Source organism: Andrographis paniculata, unplaced genomic scaffold (assembly GCF_009805555.1).
Source record: "Andrographis paniculata isolate CXL003 unplaced genomic scaffold, ASM980555v1 Contig11END, whole genome shotgun sequence".
NCBI classification, from domain to species: domain Eukaryota; kingdom Viridiplantae; phylum Streptophyta; class Magnoliopsida; order Lamiales; family Acanthaceae; genus Andrographis; species Andrographis paniculata.
In genome coordinates, this window is record NW_026137391.1 from 3,488,090 (window position 1) to 3,504,885 (window position 16,796).

A 16,796-nucleotide genomic window follows, 5' to 3' on the forward strand; every position below is an offset into this window, starting at 1 on the left:
GAAGAGTGATGTCGAGGTTGACATGGGGTTCATATGTACCGCCTGAAAAAAGCTACGGAATTGTTTCAGAACATTCAATGCTTCAGGCCTTAGGGCCGGGGCAGGCAAGATCAGGCTGGAACCAACAGGGTTGGAACCACCAGTCTGCAGAAGGCTGGTTCCAACAGCCTGCTGATGGTTGGAACCAACAACCTGCAGGAAGCTGGAAGCAACAACCCGTGGAAGGCTGGCAACAGCCTGCGGAGGGCTGGAACCACCAGCCTGCGGAAGGCTGGAACCACCAGTTTGCGGAAGGCTAGCGACAGCCTACGGAGCGCTGGAGCCAACAGGTTGTGGAGGGCTGGAACCCTGTGACCGTTGGATTTTTTAAGAGCAGTGCTGAGCCTCCACGAGGGGCAAGAAAATTTTCAATATTTGGCATGACCCCGCTAGGGCGATTAAGCGCACAACCTATGTGGAATGCGTCAACACTACCATTGGGATGTCATGGTCCAGACGTGGCTAATCTCCAATGGAAGGGGATCATCGAAACACAAAAGCAAGGAGGGCAAGCCGCAAAGATGCAGCCGCCAACCTTCCATCAGCAGGCAGCCGGAGTGCAGCTGCTGATACAAGATCAACGAGAGGCCAAGCCTCTAATGGACGTTGATATCATCGCAGATTGCATAAGGAGGGCATTTTCAAAAAGAAGTTGTGAAAAGAAGACTACTACCACTTTGAGCGCAGAAAATTCGCCTTCATACGAAAAGGAATCTGTGGAGGCAGAGGTTCCAAAAGCCATGGAAGCTCCAGAGTTTGCGGAGGCAGAGACTCCAGAACCTGTGGAAGCTCCATTCGAAAAGGAGTTTGCGGAAGCAGAGGTTCCGGAAGCCTTGAAAGCTCCAACATTTTCCGAGGCAGAGACTCCAGATGTTGTGAAGGCTCCAGTCGAAAAGAAGTCTGCGAAGGCAGAGGTTCCAGAAGCCATGGAAGCTCCAGAGTTTGCGGAAACAGAGACTCCAGAGCCTGTGGAAGCTCCAGCCGGAAAGGAGTCTGCGGAAGCAGAGGTTCCATAAGCCATGGAAGCTCCAAAATTCGCCGAGGCAGAGACTCGAAGGACCATGGAGGCTCCTAACGAAAAGGAGTCTGCGGAGGCAGAAGTTCCAGAAGCCATGGAAGCTCCTGAGCTTATGGAGGCAGAGACTCCAGAGGTTGTGGAGGCTCCCGTTGAAAAGGAGTCTGCGGAAGCAGAGGTTCCAGAAGCCATGGAAGCTCCAAAATTTGCAGAGGTAGAGACTCCAGGGACCATAGAGGCTCTAAATGAAAAGAAGAATGTAAGGGCAGAGGCTCCATATGAGAAGGAAGTTGTAGGGGAAGAGACTCAAGAGGCTGTGGAGGTTGCATACGAAAAGGAGCCTGCAGAGGTAAAAGCCTTAGCGACTTCAGACGAAAAGGACTTTGCGAAGGCAGAAGCTTTAGCCACAAAATTAGCAAATGAAAAGACTTATTTGTGTCCGGAATTGAAACCGACCAAAGGGTTTATTCCTTTTGCTAATACCATGTTGGCTAAAGGGCTGATGAAAGATAGGCTTAGCACTCAGCCGTCAAAACCTTCGGTTCAAGATTATCTAGGACCGAAGGCACCCGCTAAAGAAGCCGTCTTTACAAGAATGACATTTGGTAAAGGCTCAAGTTTGAACGTGAAGGAGGCACGACCAAAGACGGCCAAGAAAGAGCCTAAAGCCGATATCACCGTCCCAAGTACGAAAGCCTCAAGATTGAAGAAGAGGAAAGTATACAAAGGACCCAAGTCGAAGGCCATCGTAGCAGAAGTGAATGTCACAAATAGGAAACGGATTTGGACTGTTACCACAGCTGACCAGATCACCATCATTCCCAAGGTGACACAAAAGCCTCCTATCATAAAAGAGAACAAAAAATGGATTGTGAATTAGCCGAAGCTTTCCACTAGGGGGGGAAATAAGTGGACTCACTAGGACCCAAAAGAGGCGAGCTCAAAGAAGAAAGTTGGAGGCTCGTATGGAGGAGGAAAGGTCGCATGAGCTGCCTCAAAAAAAGAAGCAAATTGTAAGGCCGCTTGCAGAAAGAAAGCAGGCCATGGAGCCGCCAAGGAAGCAAGCAATGGAACCGCCTCCAAAACAGTAGCAGGCTATGGAGCCGCTAAGGAAGCAGACCGTGGAAGCGCCAACGAATCAGGCTGTAGAGCCGCTTCCAGAAAGAAAGCAGGCCATGGAGACGTCAAGGAAGCAGGCTGTGGAGCCGCTTTCAAAGAGAAAGTAGGCTGTGGAGCTGTTTTCAAAGAAAAAACAGGCTGTGGAGCTGCTTCCAAAACGAAAGCAAGTCATGGAGCTGCCAAGGAAGCAAGTTGTGAAGCCGCTTTTAGAGAGAAGGCAGGCTATGGAGCCGTTTTCAGAAAGGAAGCACGTTGTGGAGCCACTTTCAGAGAACAAGCAGGCTGTGGAGCCGCTTCAAAAAATAAAGCAGGCTGTGGAACCGCTAAGGAAGCAGGTTGTGGAGCCGCTTTCAGAAAGGAAGCAGGTTGTGGAACCGCTTCAGAAAGGAAACAGGCTGTGGAACCATTTCCAAAAAGAAAGCAGGCTGTGGAGCCGCTAAGGAACCAGGCTATGGAGTCCTTTCCTAAAAAGAAACAAGTAGAGGAGCCTCCGGAAGAAGTTCAAAAGTTAGAGGAAGTTGTCGTTGACGAAGAGCCTATCTTCGAATGGAATGATGTGGCAACGATGATAAAATATAAGAGGCTCGGGCCTGGCCAAAACCAACATGTCAAGGCTTTGCACATTCGGGTCTCGATGAATGGTTATCCCCTTGACCAAGTTCTGGTGGACAGTGGAGCTTCTGTGAATGTGTTGCCAATTGAGACCCTACGGAAGTTCGGAAAGACTATTGATGATTTGATTTCTACATTTGTGCGGCTTACCGATTTTGTGGGAAATTCTTAGCAACCGGCAGGTATGATCACTTTGAATGTGCAGGTGGGGACAAAGGAAATATCATCAAATTTCATGGTGATTGACGGTAGGCCATTCTATTCGGCTCTCTTGGGACGGAATTGGATTCATGCATGCGAGTGTGTGCCTTCGACACTCCATCAAATGTTGATGTTTTGGGATGGAAATGAAGTCCAAGAAGTGAAGGCCGAGGAGGATCCCTTGTTGACAGAAGTGACCACAATTGATTCAAGTGAACGGCTCAAAGCAAAAGGACATGGGCTCAATGGAAGCAATCGCCCAGCCCTTTTGAGGAGGGCATTGTTGGACATGGGTCCAAAAGCACCTGAACAAGAAGGAGGCTCAAAGACAAAAGTGGTGCCAGAGCTCATTGGTTACGGAGCCACTCAACAGCAATTGAGCTTCAAGCGTCGGAGCCAAAGATTGCTGCTTCCACAGAACCGAAGACAACAATTTCCATTGGATTGTGGTGCTTCCATAGGGCTGAAAGAAGCAGCCTCCATGGACCTTAGGGCAGCAACTCCTTGGACTATGGCGACTCCATACCTGGAACAATGTTTCCATAAGGTCAAAAAGTGTTGTCTCCATTGGGTTGAAAACAACTACTTCCATTGGACTGTGGTGCTCCCACAAAGCAGAGGAAGGTTGCCTCCACAAGATAAAAAGCAACAGCTTCCACAGATCATGGGATAACTACCTTCGTTGGCCCTGGGTTAATAATTTTGTACTTAACATTAGTGGAGGACCTATGCACTCTCATGCTTTATTCAATAAGCTCCATGGAACAAACCAACAAGAGGAAAACCGAAGATTCCATTTAACTCGAGGCTGTTGGGGATACATCCCCGTGGACTGGCTAGGAGTACGATCAAAACAAGTCGGAGTAAACAATATATCTGGTCCAGAGGCAATAGAAGAAGTTCAGAGCAAGTGGAACCCGGTCCAGAGGCAATGGAAGCGGCTGGGAGCTAATGGAAGGAGGTTACCAGATGGTTAGGAGCTTATGGAATGAGATTACTAGGGAGCTGATGGAAGAGGGTTACGAGGTGGTTAAGAGGTAGTGGAAGGAGGTGACCAGAAAGTTGGAGGTAGTAGTGGGAGGTTACCAGGAAGTTTGAGGTAGTAGTGAGAGGTTAACAAGTGGTTGAGAGTGGTGGAGGAATAATTGTAACCGCCCCTTTAGTGGGAGAGGTGGTTATTCTAGCTTAGTATTAAAGTTAGGGAAAAAACACAACACACACACGCACAACAGAACAATTCGTCTATTTTTCTACTTTTCTTTCATATTTTATTTTCGTTTTATGCATTTTAATTCGAATTACATATTTTTATCCGCTTTCCAGTAGATTTATCCGAGTTTTAGTAGATGTTAGTTTAAATCCATCGAGATTGATCGTTTAGGCTTGAAGCCTCGTGGACGATCGAAGCTGTGCAGGCTCCATCGTAGGAGCCGCCTCCAATCCGACGACGGACAGTCTCTCTGGAGTACTTCCGAAACCCACACCGACAAATCAACGAACATTCTTGAAACCTCCGAATTTCAGAATCCAACAATATCGATGTTGGTTTGAAAGATATTATATGCATTCTTGGAGTTTTATCTTTTTACTTAATTAAATTTACAAATTAAAATATTTAAATTTTACCTTGTCACATTCATCAAACACCTTCTAAATTTTGTATGAATGTATATGTATGTAAGTAAATAAATTCATAATAAATTCATATTTTCCGATCATGTGTTTATTTCCAATTTTTTTATTTGAAATATTAATGTCGATATTCTCGTAATTATACAATTTAAATTCATTGTTATAAATAGAAAAATAATAAGGGATGAATCCGAGTTTAATAAATATGTTTATGAACTTTTTTCCACTATAAATATTATTATATAGTTGCTTGGCAGCACTACGTCACAATAAGCTATTATTTTTGTATTTTTTGTTTTTTTTTTCACATATTTTGAGTGATGATTTCTCGATTGCATATTATGAAGAAAAAACTAACTTTTCTGTGATACCTTATGCATGTTTATGTTTTTTTTTTTTTTTTAAATATATATATATTTAATCTTTTAAATATTTGAAACATACATAAAGCTTCAAATACAATATTAAGGCTGTAATTTTCTCAGAAAAATCATTTTTGTCATTTATAACTTGTGCTTGCTATCTAAAATTATTAAATTCAATTTCTTATTTCTAAACGTTTGTTGGAACCAATCTTCGTTTTAGTATTTTCATTATTCAATATATTGTGAAGTTTCAATTTTTCAAAAAAATATATAGTATTTAAAGTTCATTTTTCACCTAAATTTTTTAAAATTCAAAATAACTTTAAAGTCTAAGTGTAGTATAAGCCCACTATTGATTTTTTATTTTTATTTTTTCCATAAAAATGAGCGCAGAATAAAAGTGTTTTATTTGTGCTCTAATTTTCTTTTCTTTTCTTTTTTTAAAAAAAAAAGTATTTTGAAGATTTTTAAAAAATAACTCTAATTATTTGTTTTATAATTTGATTGGATAATAAATATTACGTAGTAAAAAATTTATAGAAAAAAATTATCAATTGAACAGCCCAATGTAAAAGTAACACTATTCCAGTGTGATAATGTTACTCAACACAAGATTTTTTTGTTAAATGTTTAGACAATTCATACATCCAAAATTATTTAGTCATAAATAAGAATAATAAAGTTTGCATTAACTAAAAGTGGAATTAGGCCTTTAATTTAATTTTCTTAAAATAAAAAATATAGAATGTCTAAACCAGTACAAATACTAGGATATTCATCCATTAAAAAAAAAATACACCAATATTACCGCAATGTATGTTTCCATGATTTGCATTTTTCTTTTCTAAAATCTTGCAAATCTACCTTGTTGCCTATCATTGACATCAGGAGCACATCTAATAATAATAAATTTAAATATGACTTATTTAAATATGAAGCCGTATTTTTTAGTTATTAAATAGTCGAAATTATTTTAATTTCTGTATAGTTATATTTTATTCGAGCTGCAAAAGCAATGCAATTAATTAATTGAAGTTCTATTTGTAGTTAATAAATAATTATGTGTTCCATTAGTTGGAAATTAGAGAATCTTTCAAGTAAGCAGGATTTGCCAAAGTTTTTGAAAATAATGTATAACATTTGCTGACCGACTGTCACTGCATTTGCTGAAAACACTTCAAAATTAGGGTGTGCTTCTCTAGGTGTGCTTCTCTAGGGGTGTGGGAGAGTTGGATTCAAGTTTAGTTTTTATTTGACTTTTGAGTTAGTTTGAATTTTAACGTTTCTTTAGTTTGAATTTTAACGTTTCTTTTATGTTTAGATTTGGTTGGAAGTTTGGGGAGTTTTGATATGATTAATTTGATAAGTAATAAATATAATAATATAAATGTGTATTAATTTATATAATTTAATTATGAATTTATATTATATTTATATATATATTTCTAAATTTTTATTTATCTGTATTATAAAAAAAATTATTTTTTATAAAATAACATATATATTGTATATATTTTATTAAATTTATATTTATAATTTAAATTATTGCATAGAGCTTGTTGGGGCAGTAAAAGCAGCCCGGTTTAGCGCCTAAACCCGGGCTAACAGTGGCTCCACAGTAGTTTTGGCCAAAATTACGCCGAAGAAGCACACCCTTAATCTATCCGTTTAGATAGATTTTTTTTTTTGGAAGTTTAGGTCTTTTTAAAAATCTTGAAAATGTTAGAAATTTGAATATTTAATATAATATTTTGTTTAAAGTTATCATTTATAAAAATAAGTGCAATTGTTTTCGGATTACAATGTTAAATATTAAAAGTATTTCGAGTTGTTAGCTGATTCAATTAGCGATTAGTTATTAGTTGTGATTCAATTAACGGTTAGCTATTAATTGATCTCATTAATTTGTTTGACTAGCAGAATATATTAGCTACTTGTGTTAAAGTATTTGGTAAAATTGTTATTTGATATTAATTATTTATATGTAAAATAATAATTAATGATATTTTATATTTTATTTTGTAAAATATTTAGTTGAATTCTTTCGGTGGATATAGTTTTTTAGAATTTTTATTATTAGTTATTGAAAATTATGAAAGATTAAAATACTTGCTTTTTTATAATTGTAATATTTTGTAAGAAAATTAATGTTTTTTTAAAAAAAAAAAAAAAAAGATAGAGTAAGTAATTTTTCATTAGAAATAATGGGTTTGTTCGCTTTGTATTTTTGGGTGAATGTACTTTCTATGTAGTATAGAAAATTTTGTTGGTAAAAAAAATAGTAATATTTGTATTAAATTATTGATTTTTTGTGAGTGAATAAAGTATATTATACATATATTGTGTTAGACTTTGTTTTGATGTGATTTGAAATTGATTTGAAGTAAGGTTTTGTTTGAGTTTTTGCTTAAATAGTCTTTTGATATGATATTTTTTATTAGTAGGCATACTGTGAAGAAAAATTGAATTACTACTTTTGAATTTGAAAAGAAAAAACGAAGTTGAAATCAATGTTAAAGGGTGTTACAAGAATTAGTCTTACAACTGATTTGTGGAAGTCGAATCAAAAGGTTCAATATATGGTGGTGACTGGATACTTTGTAGATGTTAATTGGATATTACAAAAGAGAGTGTTGAATTTTTGTAATGTTCCACCCCCACATATATATGTTATCATTGTTGATGCACTTAGTAGATGTTTCATTGATAGGAAAATTGAAAATAAAGTGTTTAGTATCACAGTTGATGATGCTTCTTACAATGATGTGCGTGTGAAAGAGATTGAAAGATGATTTTTTGGTGAGAAAAAAATTAAGTATTGGGCGAAAGATATTTCACGTTCGTTGTTGTGCACACATTCTGAATTTGTTGGTTCAAGATTGTCTTAATGAGATTGATTTTGTGGTTGATTGTGTTATGGATGGAATAAAGTATTTGTGTAATTCTGAAGCGCGTCTCATTGAATTTAGCAAGATAAAAAAGCAACTTTCTTTTTCTCCGAAGAAGTTATTTCTTGATTGTCCAATACGATGGAATGGAACTTATAAGATGTTAGCTTCAGCTTTACAGTTTAAAGATGTATTTTCTAGATATGCTGATATTGATGTTGGATTTCGTTACGTGCTGACTGAATTTGAATGGAGCCAAGTGGAAGATGTTTGTCAGTTTTAGGAGTTTTTCAAAAGATTACAAATATGATTTCTAGATCTGAGTATCCAACGGCTAATATTTTCCTTCCCAAGTTGTATCGGATTAAAGAGCTTCTTAATGAGAAATCCACACATCATTCTTCTCATATGAGGTCTTTGGCATTAAGAATGGAAGAGAAGTTTGACAAGTATTTGGGAGAAAATAATGTGTCGATATCTTTGGGTGCTATTTTAGATCCAAGATATAAAATGGAGCTTGTTGATTTTGCTTTTCCAATAATTTTATGGTGAAGATGAAGCTTCAACTTATGTTAGTGAGATCAAGAAAATTTTGTATGATCTTTATGATGAGTATGTCATAAGCTACACTTCTGAAGAAAGGCCTACGATTGTATCAAAGCGTAAATATTCTGAAATTGGAGGGTCTTCGACTTCTAACTCTTTGGGATCTAGTGGGGTTGAAAGTGAAGTTTTAACCGAAAAAGCAAAGTTTCATATGCACGTGAGTAAGTCTAGTAAAGCCCCGCCACAAAAATCTGATTTGGATGTCTATTTGAGTGAAAGTAGATATGATTGTGATGCCAATGCAAATCTTGATGTTTTGGGTTGGTGGAAAGAAGAAAGATTGAGGTTTCGAGTATTGGAAATGATGGCAAGTGATATATTATCTATTCCTCTAACCACAGTGGCCTTTGAGTTTACGTTTAGTGCCGGTGGTAGAGTTATTGATGATCGTCAGGCTTCTATGTCGGTTGATACGGTGCAAATGTTACTTTGTGGAAATGATTGGATTAGAAATTATTTGCATGGCCTTAAAAAATACTCCATAAAAAAGGTAATATTTTTCTTATTTTCTTTATTTAATTTTTTATTTTCAAGTAAATTGATTGGATTAGAAATTATTTTATGTTAGATTATGTTGGATTGTGTTGATGTTAAGTTTATGTTGGATTATGTAGGATTAAGATTGTGTTTGATTAACTTTGTGTTGGATTAGGTTGAATAAAGTTTGTGTTGGATTAAGTCGGATGTTGTATTGTGTTGGATTATGTTAGATTAAGTTTGTGTTGAATTGCTTTGATTATGTTAGATTAAGTTTGAGTTAAAATTGATTGGATTATGTTGAAATAAGTTCGTAGTGGATTATTTTTATTATTATTATTATTATTATTATTATTATTATTATTATTATTATTAATATTTATGAATTATGATTTATTGTATGTTTTAATTAAAAAAAAAAATGAGACAAACTAGCTTGAACGAGCTTAACCGAGCCCAACCGAGCCTAATCGAGCCGAACACGAACACGAGCTCAAACATTAAAATTTTTAAATGAGCCGAGCTCGAATACTACAAACGAGCTCGAAAGCTTAACGAACGAGCAATACATCAGGAGACACAAAGTCTCAATTGCTTCTACAATTGTCCTTGATGGTTCGGTTCTGTTTAAAGTGTCAATACATCTTGGTAGTTCTATGATCATACCCATGAAATATCGATATTTAAGTTGATTAGAAAATTATTGTTATTTATTATATAAAGTGACAAACTTAAATCATCAACATCTTATGTATTAATATTGCAAAATTGCGGATTCAAATCCTACTATCATCCATATATAATCATAATTATGAATAAATAAAGTTGATAGGATGCTTACGTTCAAGTGATTCTCTCTCTATATATTATATGTATGAATCGTCTTTTACAATATACTTTATATTTATGTTGGAATTGTTCTTTTACCATTTCTAATTAAAATTAATAATATTCATATGACAAAGTTCCAATAAAAATAAAATTATTTTCTTTCGGAAAATATAATATCAAAATACTATTTAAATACAACTTAAATCAACAATTCATTTCAAATCAGTTTTAAACCACAATCAAACAAACTCGTTATTTTTTTATTTTCTTTTACTATTTTCACTTAAGATTTCACATAATATAACTTATTTATTATTTTCACATCAAATATTTGGAAGTTTAAGATAACGGGAAGATATATATAAAGAAAGTAAGTTACATATAAACACTAAAACATACCAAAAATTAATAGTCACTTCAATTATATATGTTGTGTAATTATATTAGAAAAAAAATACAGTAAAACCTCTATAAATTAATATTTTTGGAACCATAAAATTTTATTAATTTAAAAAGATATTAATGTATCGATAAATTAATAATTTATTAATTACAAGATAGACTTATTAAATTCAGTAAATTTAGTACATATATATATTGAAAATAAATGAATTCATATAGTATGTTTTATTGATTATATTCATGAATCAACCAATTATTTGTAACCAATTAAAATATTCATATATTATATCAATTCATTGTATTGTATACAATTAACTATTATTCATTTAAGTATGTATCAATTCATCATTAATGTATATCAATTAGATAACTATTATAGCCAATTAAACATATTCATGCATAATGAATAAAGCATACACTATCTAAATTTTCGTATGGAAATAAAATAATTCATAACAACCAATCATGTCTTCTTATTTAAAAGGCATTACAAAATCTTCCATTAATGATAAAATGCGTAAAACATTATAGTCACTCAAAAAGATTTATAAGAGTGGGTTGATGAAAAATATCATTTGAAAGTTAGTTAAGCTACAATATCAAACACTCTGAAAAGATCATCTGAGTATCTTTCAGCCAACTTTGAGAAGGGTAGGAGGGATAGTAGACGACACAAATCGGCGAAATATCCTGATATGGAGAAGGTTTATTTATGAATGATTTCTTCAATACGAAGATCGAGTCGATATGACCGGAGATCTTATTTTAGAGAAAGAAAAGGACATAATGAAGCATTTGTATCATCAACGCCCTTCTGAACATCAATTTTCTCAAGGTTGGCTTAAAAAAATTCAAGGTAAGACATGATATTAAATTATTTTGTCGTTTTGAAAAAAGTGGTTCGGTTGACATGGAGGACATGAAAATGAAGGTGGAAGCTATAAGGGAGAAAATAAACCAATTTTTCATGAAGGATATTTGTAATTCAGATAAAACAAGTCTGTTTTATAAGTTACAAGTTGATCACTCTCTTGCAACCAAACAACATGATGGAAGAAAAAAAGACAAAAAAGTCTTACAATTGTTATTTGTTGCAACGAGGATGATTCGGAAAAAAATCCTTTATGGATTATTGGAAAATACGCAAAGTCACGTTGCTTAAAAATTATCAACATGAGGAACATCAATTGTCGTTATTGTGCCAACAAGATGATGTGACCATCATGACGGAATCGGACCCAATCATAATTCCTCCTGGACCAATCACTAGGAGCCGAGCCCGTAAATTTCAATTGGCAATAACAAAGTGTGCCAAACTTCAAATGGATGCCACTGCTGAACTCTACAACGACGATCAAAATAAACCATGCATTCTTCTGGAAATTGGATCACAAGTCCCAAGGACCATAAGGCCAGGAGCACCTTCCAAGGCATTGGACCTCCCCTAAATTACTATCCCTAATTGAAGGGATCCCATGAATCAATATCCCCTAAACGAAGGAATACCATAGATCAAGGGATTACGAATAATCATGGGATTGCCATGAATTATGGGTCAATAATACTAAATAAGGCTAATTATAATAACTATTCCCTACATGATTTTATTTCCTTTAAGAGTGTACTTTCTTGTTTTTAAATTTTCATGGTTCCTCTATAAAAGGACCCATGATTATCATTGTAAGATTTATTCATTCCACAAAGAGATTTTATAAACTGGTTTTTTTTTCAAGAGCGATTCTTGTGCATTTTTTAAGTGTAATCTTGAGTGATTCGGTTACAGCTTCATATCCCCAAATCGAGTTGTTTCGAGTGATTTGAAACAAGTCGTGGCCTCTCGAATAGTACTGGAACTATTCTTGCCTTAGCTTGTATTGTCAGTTTGTTTAGAGGATTGTGATACGTGAGCTTGATCTCTCGTATTGCCTTCCCGACTACCTCTCAATTCAAGAGAGTCCAGTTTATCTCCATTAATATAGATATATATATATAGTCATCCATCCCTTACTCTATCCAAATCTACAATATTCTTGTTACTTATTCTTGTGGAATTCAATCCGAACTGTCATCCTTGCCAAGTTCGCATCACAAGAGGGCATAGATGACTAGTGTGTTTTTTCATAAATATGTTTGTTGGTTTGATCACAAAATGAATGGAAGAAGAATCTTGTTGATGGTTGGAAATTGTCCAATCCATCCACAAAATCTTGAAGGCTTACGAAATGTTGAGTTTTTTTTTTTTTTTTTTTTACCACCTAATATGACATCAAAGATTCAACCATGTGATGCATGAATAATTAGAGCTTTCAAGATGCACTATCGCATGAGGTTCTATAAAAATCTATTGGAAGGTCATGAGTGAGGGTTACGTAATCCTGAAAATATTAATGTTTTAGATGCATCAATTTTGCAGTCTCTGCTTAGACAACCAATGTTTCTGAAGTGTCAATAGCAAATTGTTTTTGATATTGCAAAATCCGTTCAAATGAATAATATAGTTAAGGGACTCAAGTGAGACAAACTTTGAAGAAAACCTACGTGAGCTTGAGAATATAGTTAAGAATGTTGGTTTTGATAATAAAATGAACATCAACAAATTAGTGAACTATCTGGGTGAAAATGATGAATGTTCAACGATTCAAAATTTAGAGAAAATTGTTGTTGATATTATTGAAGATCTTAATAATGATGAAGCTGAAGATGATTCAATACCGTTGGCACCAGTCACGAGAAATGAGGCTTTAAGCACGACAACAACTCTTCACAATTTTTTGTTGCAGCTAAAGAACTCGACACCGAAACTCTTGTCAGCCAGAGGTTTTACTGTAATTGAATATTTAACTATTTATAGTTAACATATCATAATAGTTTTAAATGTATTATTAACTTTAAAATTTTATATGATATACTTAAAATGATTGAGTTTAAAAAATAATTGACTGATTTATATGAACTATGTGTGGCAGGTGATCTGAGGCGTCGGGAGTGACTGATTTGTACTATGTTTTGATATAATAATTGATACTCAAATATCAATACGTAAAAAGCAAATGATAAACAAAAAATATGTACATCTAGAGCTAACATAATGCCACTATTTATTATTTTTTTATTTCTTTTGTCGTATGTTAAAATTGTATATAATTTATTTATAATAAATAATTTTATTTATTTATAAATTTATTATTCATACTTTAACAAATAATAACTAATTTATTATTATGTTTTCTACTTATCCCACTATTATTTTTTAAAAAATTATTTTTCAATAAATTTCTAATAATATCACAATTTATTTTTATCTTATCTTATTTTCATATTAAAAGATCATTGTTGTACAACAATTGAATACGTAACGTTTTGTTGGCATATACGTATACTAGGTGTGGATGTTTGTAATTGGCTAAAAGAATCTATATATATGTATAGCGTAGTGTCCTTGAAAATATATATCAATTTGGTCCACATTTACAACTTTCTCTCTCGCTTCTCATTAATTACACTACTACTACATATCATATATATATATATTAATATATAGATAGTGCCTTATATGCACATATATATAATATATACTTAGAGCACACATACATATACAACACACATACATACACATATATTATATATACTTACCCACTTATATATTATATTATTATTATATAACACGTTATCAGCACGAGGCTCTTGCCTATTTTATTTTTGGTAAGTTTTATTTTTATATTATCTATATTATCTATTTTCTAAACTATGGAAAATTTTGCAAAATTTTCTTTTAAACCTCTGTCTCTCACCGGCAATAATTTTCTGACTTGGTCCCTGGATGTAGAAATGCATCTGGTTTCTATGGGCCTTGTTTATACAATTGCCAGTGAAAATACGGCTACAAACCAAGATCGGGCTAAGGCTATTATTTTCATCCATCATCATTTAGACATTCCTCTACAGTCTGAATATTTGACGGTGAAAGATCCACTTGATTTGTGGAATGAATTGAGGGAGAGATTTGGGCACTTGAAATATATCACTCTCCCCAAAGCCCGACATGATTGGCTTAACCTGCGACTGCAGGATTTTAAAACTGTTACAGAGTACAACTCTGCTATCCATCAGATTACATCTCAGTTGAAACTCTGCGGAGAAAATGTTACTGAGAATGATAAATTGGAGAAGACTTCTCTACCTTTCATGCTTCGAATGTTGTGCTGCAACAACAGTATCGTGAGAAAAACTTTCAAAAGTACTAACAGCTCATTGCATGTCTTTTATTATCTGAGCAAAATAATGAGTTACTGATGAAAAATCATCAGTCCCGGCCCACTGGTTCCAGTCTGTTCCCTGAAGCGAACGTGACATTTTCTGAACGAGGCCGAGGACGTGGTAGAGGCCGTGGACGTGGTCGCGGTCGTGAGAGTCAACGCGGTCGATATACCCCTTACAATCGCCGCAGTTTTGACATTAACAGGATGCAGAGTAAACCCCAACATGGGGATATAGCCGAAAAGGCTAAACAGGGAAATAGGCAAATTGGCATTTGTAACCGGTGTGGCATTGAAGGCCATTGGGCCAATACCGGTAGAACAGCTAAACACCTAGCCGATCTTTATCAAGCCTCACTGCAGAAAAAAGGGGAAGGAGGTCGAGACTAATCACGTTGATAACGATGACGACCCCGATGATGATCTTTTGGATTACGACACAACGCATCTTGATATAGCGGATTTTGTCGTAGATCCAGCAAACCCCCAGTGATAGACATATTATGTCATTTTACATTATGTTTTGTAATATTTAAATTATCGCACACTACCTTTTTGTAATACTTATATCTGTCTTTATTAATATTGTGTTTATTTATATTTGAAGGTTAAATGGATGCCAAACAAAATGATGCAAATATGTGTTTCATTGACAGTGCAACGACACACACTATATTGAAACATGAAAAATATTTCTCCCATTTGAAAAGGGAAAGAATGAATGTCAATACAATAAGTGGCAGTGCGAAATTAATTGAAGGCTCTGGAGAAGCCATTATATTTCTCCCCGCGGGGAAGAAAATTGTGATACAATATGCACTGTTGGCCACTAAAGCTCAAAGAAATTTACTGAGCTTTCAGGACATTCGGAAAAATGGTTATCACATTGAAACTATGAGTGATACCGATGGTGAATTTTTATTGATCACCAATATCATTGATAAAAGGAAATGCATCATTGAGAGATTACCCTCACTCTCTACTGGCTTATATTATGCCAGATTAGGTGTTGTTGAAACACACCTCACGGTAGATCAAAGGACTACTGATTTTCAAATATGGCATGATCGCCTTGGGCATCCTGGCAGTATAATGATGAGGCGAATAATTGAGAATTCGCATGGCCATTCATTAAAAGGTCAAAAAGTGTTAAATTCAAATGAGTTAACATGTGTTGCCTGCACTCAGGGAAAATTGATAACCAGGCCATCACCAGCTAAAGTAGGTATTGAATTACCTACATTTTTGGAAAGAATACACGGGGATATATGTGGACCAATAGACCCACCGTGTGGGCCATTTAAATATTTTATGGTGCTTATTGATGCATCTACGAGATGGTCTCATGTTTGTTTATTATCTACTCGCAATATGGCATTTGCGAGATTGCTTGCCCAAATTATTAAATTACGGGCACAATTCCCCGATAATCCAATTAAGACTATACGTTTGGATAATGCTGGTAAATATACATCGAATGCATTTGATGATTATTGCATGTCGATAGGAATTAATGTAGAGCACCCAGTTGCTCATGTTCATACACAAAATGGCCTGGTAGAATCACTAATTAAAAGATTGCAATTGATTTCTAGACCATTACTGATGAGGTCTATGTTGCCCGTTTCAGCTTGGGGGCATGCAATCTTACACGCAGGAACACTTATAAGAATGAGGCCGACAAGCTATCATAGCTATTCCCCAATGTAGTTAGTATTTGGTCACGAACCAAATATATCTCATCTACGTATTTTCGGGTGTGCTGTTTATGTTCCTATTCCACCCCCCAAACGTACAAAATGGGTCCTCAACGTAGATTGGGAATTTATGTCGGATATGAATCACCGTCAATTATAAAATATCTTGAACCTATGACGGGTGATTTATTCACTGCAAGATTTGCAGATTGTCATTTTGACGAATCATATTTTCCGACATTAGGGGGAGACAAAAACGAACCGAAAAGGGATGTTAATTGGAAAATCCTATTGAATTTTTGTGATCCTCGTACAAAGCAATGTGAACTAGAAGTTCAACGCAGTATACATTTGCAAAATATTGCAAATCAGTTACCGGATGCATTCAATGACTCGAGCAAAGTCACTCGATCATATATCCAAGCTGCTAATGCTCCGGCTAAAATAATTGTCCCTGATGGACAAATTGCAAGTGCTAATGAATCAGCGACACGCTTAAAGCGTGGTAGACTACTTGGTTCCAAAGATAAACATCCTCGAAAGAAAAGAGGAATTAATGATGATAATCATGAAAATATCATGAATGACATTGATAAACCTCAATCTAACGAGGAAGTCAACCCTGAAATAATTGCTCAAGAAGAGCACGATCTTGA